Genomic DNA, 9142 nt, shown 5'->3' with positions numbered 1-9142 from the left:
AAGGCTATTATATGTGGACTGAACTGCAGAAAGCCGGGATAAGGGGGGATAGCTAGTCCTTTCGAAGACTACGCTTCTGGCAGCCTCCGTCTTGCAGCATGTAGAAGAGAGTAGACTGAAGTCCTCCAAGTAGCATCGCATTGCATAACCCTAACCGATGATCCTCCCCTCGTCGCCCTATGAGAGAGCGACCACCGGTTGTATCTGGCACTTGGAAGGGTGTGTTTTATTAAGTATCCAGTTCTAGTTGTCATAAGGTCAAGGTACAACTCCAAGTCGTCCTGTTACCGAAGATCACGGCTATTCGAATAGATTAACTTCCCTGCAGGGGTGCACCACATAACCCAACACGCTCGATCCCATTTGGTCGGACACACTTTCCTGGGTCATGCCCGGCCTCGTAAGATCAACACGTCGCAGCCCTACCTAGGCATAACAGAGAGGTCAGCACGCCGGTCTAAATCCTATGGCGCAGGGGTCTGGGCCCATCGCCCATTGCACACCTGCACATTGCGTACGCGGCCGGAAGCAGAACTAGCCCCCTTAATACAAGAGCAGGCTTACGGTCCAATCTGGTGCGCACCACTCAGTCGCTGATGTCACGAAGGCTTCGGCTGATACCGCGACGTCGAGTGCCCATAACTGTCCCCGCGTAGATGGTTAGTGCGTATAGGCCAGTGGCCAGACTCAGATCAAATACCAAGATCTCGTTAAGCGTGTTATTTTGAAATAACCGCGAACGCCGACCAGGGCCAGGCCCACCTCTCTCCTAGGTGGTCTCAACCTGCCCTGTCGCTTCGCCACAAAGATCCACACAGAGGGCCGTTGGGACAAAGGTCCTTTCAGCCCCCAATCCGTGAATCACTCGCGGGTGCTCCACAAGCCGACCCGACTTTAGTCACCACATGTATCATGTATAAAGTATATAGTATATACCCGTGATCACCTCCCGAGTGATCACGACCCGATAATATAGCATGGCAGACGGACAAGAATGTATGGCCACTGATGATAATCTAGCATCCTATACTAAGCATTAGGATTGCAGGTAAAGGTAACAACAGTAGTAGCAACAATGAGAGGCTATGCATCAGGATAGGATTAACGGAGAGCAGTAACATGCTACACTACTCTAATGCAAGCAGTATAGAGGAGAGTAGGCGATATCTGGTGATCAAGGGGGGGGGGGCTTGCCTGGTTGCTCTGGCAAGAGAGAGTGGTCGTCAACCCCGTAGTCGTACTGGGTAGCAGCGGCGTCGGTCTCGGTGTCTAGCGAGAGAAGAGGGGGAAGAAACAATAAATATAATGCAAACAAATGCATGACGATGCATGACATGACAAAGCTTGACGCTAGGTGTGCCCTAACGCGGTACAAGGTGTTATGGGTGAAGGGGGAAAACATCCGGGAAAGTATTCCCGGTGTTTCGCGTTTTTGGGCAGAGGAGCCGGAGGGGGAAAGTTGCGTGTTTGCTATGCTAGGGATGCGTGGCAGACGAACGGGCTGCGTATCCGGATTTGTCTCGTCGTTCTGAGCAACTTTCATGTATAAAGTTTTTCCATCTGAGCTACGGTTTATTTTATATTAATTTTAGAAGTTTTATACCTATTTCTATAATTAACAGAACTAAATTAATTATAAAATGTAATTACGATATCAGCATGATGTCATCAGTCAACCGTCCGTTGACTGGGTCAACAGACGTGTGGGTCCCGATCGTCATTGACTCGGTTAACTAAACATAATTATTAAGTTTAATTAAGTGATTAGTTTAATTAAATAGAGTTAATTAATTAATTAATTAATTAATTAATTTTATTTATCCTTTTTTTTAATTCTCTAGGGCAGGGCCCGGTTGTCAATGAGAGGGTAAACGTGATTAGCGCCCTAATTAAGCCGGTTAGGCCGGCGGTTAGCTGGAGCACAGTGGCGTTGGCCATCCGGCCAACTCCGGCGTAGGGAGGGCGCGCGGCTAGGCGTCTTAGAACGCCCCCAGAGAGGCGAGTGGGGTGGTGCCCACGATTCGTGCCAAGGCCGCTAAAGTCGCCGGAGGTGAGCACGACCGCGACTGCTGCAGTGAAGCGGCTGCGCGGATGAGCAGCAGTGGCGGAGCTCGCGAGCGAGGGTGGGGGTACGGCCACGGCAGGCGCAGGGGCTCACGGCGAGCGCGGACGGGGATGGCCGCGGTGACCGTGGGCGTCTATCTGTGGTGCGCGCGAGCGATGGTGGGACATCGAGTAAAGCAGAGGGGGAAGAAGGGAGCGCGCTCACGAGCGTTGAAGGGGAGGGGTCCGTGTGGCCGACGAGGAGGAGATGAGGAGGCGAGGCGAAGACGGTGGGGCGGTGCCTCGCGGCGTCGAGGCGGCGGGGATCCGCGATGGGGTAGGGGCGGTGATGAGGCGAGGCCGCGGCGTCAGCCGGGCGCCGCACGAGGGAGAGGAGGGGGGGCAGAGGAGTCCCTGAGGGGCGGCGCCGAGCCCGGCTGGCGGTGGCCTTAGCGGCGCGGCGACTTGCGTCGGGCGCGGCCATGCGGGAGGAGGGGATCGAGCAGGGGCGCCCCTCCCCAGGCACGAGGCGTGTGTGTGTGTGTGTGTGCGTGTGTGTGTTGCGTGTGGTGGCGGCGGTGTGGGAGACGAGGGGGAGGTGGGGATCGTGAGGGGAGTGGACCGATTAGGGTTCCGGTCGGGGTGGGGGCTAAGGGGAGGCCGGCTGGGCCGGCCTGGCGGCCCATAGGCCAACTGGGCCATGGTCCAGCGGGGGGGGGGGGGAGGGAGTTTCTTCTATTTCTTTTTTTGTTCTTTGTTAGTTTTGTTTTCTGGTTTTATATTTTCTTTTCTTTTTTTATTTGTAGTTTCTTTTATTTTTAGTTTTATAGAAATTACCACTAGTGCCTAAATTTGTATTTATCAACAAACTACTGTGAGATTAATTCTTAACCCATAATAAAATAGTTTTAGCATTTTATAAATTCAATAGGCATTTGTTTAATTGTTTTCACTACTGTTTTAATTGTTTTAGAGCCTTTAAACATTTTATCAAAGTTTGGTTTCTCCACCATAATTACTTAAGATTTATTTGACACAACCCGAACATTTTAGTTTTGATATTTGAAAATTTTACTGTTTGCCTATATTTCGAATTTGACTTTGAATCGGTTTCGAACTAACGCGAGATTAGCAATAGTAATCGAGGTGACGTGGCATCACTAGTAGAGGTTTACTGTAGCTTGATTATCCGGGCGTCACAGGCTTGGCCTTTTTCTCGGTGTTTTGTTCAACTCTTGCCGCCTTAGTTTCCGTCATACCGGTGTTATGTTCCTTGATTTTGCGTTCCTTACGCGGTTGGGGTTATGGGCCCCCTTGACAGTTCGGCTTGAATAAAACTCCTCCAGCAAGGCCAAACCTTGGTTTTACATTTGCCTAACAACCTAAGCCTTTTTCCATTGGGTTCTGCAGACCCGAGGGTCATCTTTATTTTAACCCCCCCGGGGCAGTGCTCCTCTGAGTGTTGGTCTGAACTGGGCGATGTCCGGCACCCCCTGGGCAACCAGGGTCTATTCCAACCCGACGTCTTGACCATCTGATGTGCCCTGGGAATGAGATATGTGCAGCTCCTATCAGGATTTGTCGGCACATTCAGGCGATCTTGCTGGTCTTGTTTTACCATTGTCGAAATGTCTTGTAACCGGGATTCCGAGACTGATCGGGTCTTTCCGGGAGAAGGACTATCCTTCATTGATCATGAGAGCTTGTAATGGGCTAAGTTGGGACACCCCTGCAGGGTATAAACTTTCGAGAGCCATGCCCGTTGTTATGTGGTAGATGGGAATTTGTTAATATCTGGTTGTAGAGAACTTGACACTTGACTTAATTAAAATGAATCAACCGCGTATGTAGCCGAGATGGTCTCTTTTCGGCGGAGTCCGGGAAGTGAACACGGTTTGTGTTATGTTTGAACGTAAGTAGTTTCAGTATACGTTCTTGGTCTTTTCTAACTTCACGACAGATGCGTTGCTTCTCATCTTACTCTTATTTGCGCATGTTAGGCACCATATTTGCTTAGCGCTTGCTGTAGCTCCACCTCATTACCATATCCTACCCATAAGCTTAAATAGTCTTGATCTCATGGGTGTGAGATTGCTGAGTCCTCGTGACTCACGGATATTTCCAAAACAGTTGCAGGTGCCAATGATACTAGTGCAGGTGATGCTACCAAACTCAAGTGGGAGTTCGATAAGGAACTTGGTCGTTACTATGTTTCGTTTCGTGATGATCAGTAGTGGTGCCCAGTTGGGACAATCGGGGATCTAGCAGTTGGGTTTATCTTCGTTTTCATTTGGTTGTCCGTAGTCGAACTATGAGTGTATTATGATGATGTATGACTTATTTGAATATTGTGTGACGTGGCGAGTCTAAGCCAACTCTCTTTATCCCTTTCTTGTTCATTACATGGGATGTTGTGAAGATGACCATTCTTGCGACAAAACCACCATGCGGCTATGCCTCTAAGTCGTGCCACGACACGTGGGAGATATAGCCGCATCGTGGGCGTTATAGTTACACACCTCGGTCATATCGTTGTAGTGCTTAGGCGAAGCCCCGCACCGGTAACTTCATCATCAACGTCGCCACACTGTAGTGCTGACGGAATTGTCCCTCGTCCTCAACTGGATCAAGAGATCGAGGGACGTCATCGAGATGAATGTGTGCTGAACGTGGAGGTGTCGTACGTTTGATTCTTGGATCGGTTGGATCACAAAGACGTTAGAGGGTACGTGGACACACTCTCCCCTCTCGTTGCTATGCATCTCCTAGATAGATCTTGCATGATGTAGGTACGTTCCCCAACAAATGCCTCCGGCGGTGTACCCGGATGTGCAATGATCTTGCGTGACATGTATGAAAATATTGAACGTTGGATGAGCCACAAATACTATGTCAGCTATATGATCATGCAATGCAATATGACAATGATGATGTGCGTCATAATAAAATGGAACAGTGGAAGTTGCATGGCAATATTTCTCGCAATGGCTATGGAAATGCTATAATAAGTAGGTACGGTGGCTGTTTTGAGGAAAAAATATAAGGAGGCTTATGTGTGATATCACAGGATTTGGATGCACCGGTGAAGTTTGCTCCACATATCAAGGTGAGAAACGGCAATGCACGGTACCGAAGAGGCTAGCAAATTGCAGAAAGGTGAGAGTGTGTATAATCCATGGACTGACATTAGTCATAAAGAACTCACATACTTAGTGCAAAAGTTTATTAGCGCTCCAAGAAAAGTACTACTACACATGCCCCTACGGTGGAGGTTGGTAGGAGTTAACCGTCGCGCACCCCCGACCTTCACGCAAAGGAAGACACTCAATAATAAATCGTGCTTCGACTTCTTAGCATAACGGGAGACCATACATGCATGCTACGGGAATCACAAACCTTAACACCAATATTCTTACTAAACCACAATTACTCACTAGCACAATGCACATATTACCACCTTTATATCGCAAAACTATTGCAAGGAATCATACTTATCATATTCTGTGATCTACATGAAACTTTTTATTATATCCCTCTTGAATACCTACCATATTAGGACCAAATTCATAACCCATAGTAATTTCCATTACTATTATCAACTCTCAAAAGATATAAGTGAAGCATGAGAGTGCAACTATTTCTTTAAAATATAACCACCGCCGTGCTCTAAAAGATATAAGTGAAGCACAAGAGCAACTGCCTAGCTCAAAAGATATAAGTGAAGCACATAGAGTATTCTAACATATCACGAATAATGTGTGTCCCTCTCAAAATGGTGTGTCCAGCAAATATGTTTGTGACAAACTAAAAAACAAACAAAGGAAAGACTCATATAATACACGACGCTCCAAGCAAAACTCATACCATGTGATGAATAAAAATATAGCTCCAAGTAAAATTAATGATAGCTGGTACAAGAAAGAGGGGATGCGTTCTGGGGCATCCCCAAGCTTAGATGCTTGGGAGTTCTAGAATATTACCTTGGGGTGCCCCAGGCATCCACAAGCCTAGGGTCTTGCCACTCCTTATTCCTTCGTCTATCGTGATCTCACCCAAAAATTTAAAACTTTAGCACACAAAACTCAACAAGAATCTTCGTGAGATCTGTTAGTATAACAAACCAAATCACTACTTTAAGTGCTGGGAGGTGGACGACGGTGAGGCAGGGAACAACGCAAAGTCTGGAAATACGCGGAGAGTAGTACGAGGGTTGACTGGTTCCACTGTGGTGTGAGGGTGCTATCACCGCAGAATAAGAGAGGGTGTGGGTGAGTAGAGGGATGGCCTAGCCAGCGGTGGGAGTAGGAGGGGCCGTGAGGCCTGCAAGACAACACAGCCGGCCACAGGAGGCAAGAGCACGTGGTGGTTTGGATGACTGGAGCAAGACAATCAGAGGTTGAAGAAGTAGGACGACCATTGGATGTTAATAATCCAATGGTCACTATTTATAGAATCGTTTATTGACTAAGTTGACAAAGCCCTGCATACGCGTCAACTTTGTAGGGCCACAAGTCAGCCACCAAATATGGTGGTCCCCACTTGTCCTGGGGAGCAATCATTATTTTTTGCTTAATAAGGAGGCACTTCCTTCCATGCGAAGATATAGTTGGTGCGTCCCAGCTGTCATAGGTAGGATTCATTTTTTTTGGTGTAATAAGGGGGTACTTGCTTGCGTGCGGACATGGACCATGTGGGTCCCTACTATTAGCCTCTCCACGTACATCCCTCTTCTGATGTTGTTGTTGCTTGACAATATTGACCACGCCGTGCCGAGAACACTAGCACGGTGGACGACGGCGAGACACGGGAAGTGAATGACCCGGGGGACACGAAGCCACAACAGTGGAGGGATGTGCGTGAGTAGAAGGATGGCCTGGCCAGTGGGGGGAGTATTAGGGGGCGGTGAGGCCTACGTAGTAGCACAAGCAGCCACGGGAGGCGAGAGAAGGCGGTCCCACCGGCATTGGATTTAGAGGCTGGAGCAAGATCAGAGATTGAAGAAGCACGACGGCCATTGGATTGACATGCAACGACCACTTCTGCTAGAATCATTTGTTGACTAATATATAATGACTAAAAAATCTTGCATGCGCGTCAACTTAATAGGCCCACAAGTCAGCCCATTTCCTATATTTTTAATTAACTTATAGCTCATTTGCAACTTCTTATGCAATTTATTGCCGTCCATTTTCTTTTTGTTGGCCAGGGCCAGGGTTAAAAATTTAAACAAATATCGCATATTTTGGTGGGGTCCAAACTATTTTTAATACCGAAATGTCAAGCCAGATTTAAAGTACTTTGAAGATATATTTAAATTAGGTTAAAGGCCAATGAAATTGGATTCTAAAAATGTGAAAAAATTCAAAAAATTGAAAGTGATTGCCAATTTTTCATGTAATTTTTTATATTTACAGACCATTTCATATTACTTTTAAGATTTTCAGCCGTCTTGAACAAGTTGCAGCCCAGCAGGGTGGAGAAAAATAAGTTGGCCTGGGTTGGGTATGCCTGGATTGGGTATTCTTCAGAAAAAATAAACTGGGCTAGCCATTTTCACAAAGAAAACATAGCTGGGCTGGTCATGTGTGAACGGAAAATATATGCCTAGGCTAGACGGGCCACAACCTAGTTGAAACCCTGCTCCGCCTCAACAATAACAAAAAAATACTGCTCGAGCAGCTATGTCCCAGGTGTCAGCCATCTCTTGTGCTGTTCTCTAGTCTATTGACTATACTTTGACAATGTCATGGGTCCTAGATATCAAGAAACCGCTAGGAGGAAGCATTTTTGTCGGCGTTCTGGGAACGGGGGTCCGCAGACTTGCCTGCCTGCGGCCCACGGCGTGGCTTTGCTAGTAGGCTTGTACGACCCATCTTCACCAGCAAAGACTCAAGACCCTCGCGAGGCGTACGACACAGGACCTCCTCAGGAGCAGCCTCACCAGGCAGGCTCGCGAGGGGCGAAGAGTTCAAGGCACGGCAAACCTCGCGAGGTTCTCGTGATGTGAGCCATGACGATTGAGACCAGGCGGGCGCCAGCACGCGCAGCGTCCTTGTTTCCTATTTGGTGCTAAGGGGGCAAGCGCAGGCGCGGAGTACCGAGGCATCAAGCAAAGGTTTTCATATTCGTGCAACGAGACAAAGACCAGCAGGACGACAAGACGGAGGTCACCTTGGAGCCCAATATGGCGTCACCACCAGAGCCTTTGGCAGGCGAAGACTGCTTTTGTCAAGATACACTGTACTAGTTGTGGGCGTTCTGGGAACGGGGGTCCCCAGACTTGCCTGCCTGCGGCCTGCGGCGTGGCTCAAAGGGAGGCCCAGAACGGCCCATCTTCATCAACACAGACCCAAGACCCTCGCGAGGGGCCAAGCCTCGCGGGGCGGACGACACGGAGCTTCCTCAGGCTGGCCCGCGAGGAGGCGGAGAGACCAAGGCGGGGTACCTCACGAGGTGCCTGTGACGCAAGCCATGACGACCAAAGGCGCCAGGCGAGCGCCAGCCGCGCAGTCTCCTCCTTTCCTCTTTGTTGCAAAGGGATCAAGTGTTGGCGAGAGCATCAAGCAAAGGCACCTGTTTCGGTGCAACGAGACCAAGACCAGTCCAACGGCAGGGAGGAAGTCATTGTGGAGCCCCAGCCAGCGTCACCACCAGAGCCTTTGGTAGGCGAGGACCAACTTTAGTCAGGATAAGTGTACCAGATGTTCCCCTTCAAAGTGGCCAATTGTTGGCGCCCTTCCCGCTCAATATTTGGGAAGAGGCCCAGGGCCTTTGCCTATAAATCGGACTAGCCACCCACAGGGTAGAAAGATTGGATGGCAATCGAGAAGACAGAGAGAGAGAAGGGTGACTGAACTCCTCCTAGCAGTTCGTCACCCCAGCCAAGAACAGAGCCTCGCGAGGCTGTTCTTCCTTGTATTGCTCATCATCATCAGCCCAAGAGGCAATCCACCACATCACACACTGGAGTAGGGTATTACACCACAACGGTGGCCTGAACTAGTATAAACCCTGTGTCTATTGTGCTGTTCTTTCCATAGCTTAGATCTTAGCGAGGCGGAGGGGTGCAAGTAGGTAGAAGGCGAAATCTCCGTGTGCA

Source organism: Triticum urartu, chromosome 4A, assembly GCF_056163025.1.
Source record: "Triticum urartu cultivar PI428250 chromosome 4A, HENAU_Tu73, whole genome shotgun sequence".
NCBI lineage: Eukaryota > Viridiplantae > Streptophyta > Magnoliopsida > Poales > Poaceae > Triticum > Triticum urartu.
This window is presented reverse-complemented; position numbering follows the sequence as displayed.